We start from the raw sequence: 2,408 nt of genomic DNA on the forward strand, positions 1-2,408 counted from the left end.
CCTGCTTCTTATTTACTTTGTATTGGTGAAGATGCACATCACTTTTACTCACATTCAATTGGTGAGAAAAAGTCACATGACCCCACCCAGATGCAAGGGATGCTGGGATATGTAATCTTTGGATGGGTGGATACTTCCCAGCAGTAAATCTACACTGTGCAAGGGGAAAAAAAATCTTTGATGGTCAGCTAGACATTTGTGGCACAATTCACATCTTTCAGGGAGCATTACCCTTTCTGCCCTATTTTCCATCCAATTGGAGACCACTTCAATGTGCTTTATCCAGAGGCTTGCATGCCTTGAAGAAGTTTTGCCAATTGAAACAGAAGTGCTGAGTTCTCCAGCCAGCCAGGCTCGCCGTGGGAACTCTGAGGTTCATAAATCACAATGCAGAGTGAGTTCGTCATCTGAAAAATGAGGAGGAAGGGCTGGCAAAGCCTAACTCATAAAACAGATGTTCTTTTGGTGGAGAAGAGCGAAGGAAGCAAGACTCAGGAATGAAAACCCAGGCAACTAGCCATCCTATCTTAAATAGAAAAGCACATTATCTCTAAAATAATTCATTTCCCCCCCCCCTACCAGACCCTGCCCTCTAGCATAAATAAATAAATAAATAAATAAAATAAAAGTTACTTTTTTCCTGTTTAATTATGTTCAATTTTCAGCTGGGACAATAGCTGTTTTTCCTGTGTGTCAAAACCCAGAAAGTATGGGCACTAATTTTTCCCAGTGCATGGCAAATACAGTACTGCACTAACAACCGCAGGTGTAATATGTTTCACGACACTCACTGCTCGGCCGTCCTCATCATTAAATCCTACTCAGGATAAACAAGCCTCATTTGAGCTGTAGCCATTTGTTCTTGTTAGGGAGCTGCCAGGATGGCATGAAATATTAAACGGCAAGGGTTAATTCTATTCTCGGAGAAGAGCTCCTCTTTTCCCCTAAGATTGCACAGTAGGTGAGTGTGTGGGGCTTGGAATTATGGCCTCTGCTGGCTTCCCCAGGAAGGTTTTGCACCATGGCTGTGTAGATGATTCTAGATCTTTCCATGTGAAAATAAAGATGATTCCTGCTGCCACAGGAGGATATGGGGCGTGGTTGTCCCCGGGCTTTGAAAATTTGCCTCTCGGGACATCATCATTTTCTGCTGGCTCCCCTGTGACTAATGGGGATTTCCGAGGTCTCTGTATTTTGGACATATCATGCTTACTTCTTCCTGTTTCTTACCCAGAGATTGTTTGTGTAAAATGAAAGGGTTGTTGCTTTAAATAGTATTGATGCTTTATTAACATGGTGAACGATTATACTCAAGCTATATTCAATTATTACAGTGCATTATGCAATGCATTAGTAATGAATGGAAGCACTTAAAGATCTGCCTATAAATCATTTGAACATGGGGGAAAAGAGTCATTGTTTATTTATGAGGCCTGGGAAAGAAATTATAGAGAGCAAACCTTATATATCCTCCTATTCTGAAAACATTATGAAACATTGATTATATGTTTACCATTAAGTTTATGCTCCTGTTGCCTTTATGTTCCTGATATATTATTAATCTTTCTGAAGAAGTAAACCCCTGAAATCTGCTTCAGATATGAGAATAGAAAGCTTCTGAGTGAGGCAGTAAGGTTGGCTTGGGAAGAAACTGAGTGTGCTTTCTTTCATTGTGTTGGAGGTACATGGGAAGAGTCTTCAAAATGTTCTGTCCTCATGAGAGTGTTTTACCCCTGCCCAGGGCCCACTCAAGATCTGCTTCCTAATAAATGCAAATTAATAGACATTCACTTGTTTCCAGTCTTAGAACCAATGATGGGCCAAGATGCTGTTAGAACATATAAAATAAGAGGCATTATGGGGGGTAAGGGAAGAGATCAACTAAAAGACTTGTATGCATGCATATAAGCCACACCAATGGACACGGAAAACAGGGGGATGAGAGCATGAGTGAGGGGGGGAAGTTGGGGGTTAATGGGGGGATGAGGACACATTTGTAATATCTTAACCAATAAAGAAATTAAAGATTTAAAAAAAAAGAAAAACAAGAGGCATTATGGCTAGGCATTCTGGGAAACCCTTCCTCACACCAGGGACGCAGGATTTCTGGGGTGAAAGACTGTCATAAAATCAGAGCAAAGCGGGAACAAAGGCACCATTTCATTGTTTGGCTAAGATTCTGCTGAGAGATATTATTTTAAAATTTGCATATGTCACCTTATGTAAGAATCTGTTGGGACCTCTATTAATTTCTAAACCCCAAATCTCACTGTAGCAATCAGAGGAGGTAATGAGCATGCCCTAGGATGTGTCTGAGGATAAAAGGAGATAAGATGCTTTGGAGGAACTGAGACAGAAGGTGGAGGCCAGTCAAGTCAACAAGGGTGTGCACTAAGTAGCAGTGGTAA

Source organism: Myotis lucifugus, unplaced genomic scaffold (assembly GCF_000147115.1).
Source record: "Myotis lucifugus unplaced genomic scaffold, Myoluc2.0 scaffold_606, whole genome shotgun sequence".
In the NCBI taxonomy this organism is placed as follows: Eukaryota; Metazoa; Chordata; class Mammalia; order Chiroptera; family Vespertilionidae; genus Myotis; species Myotis lucifugus.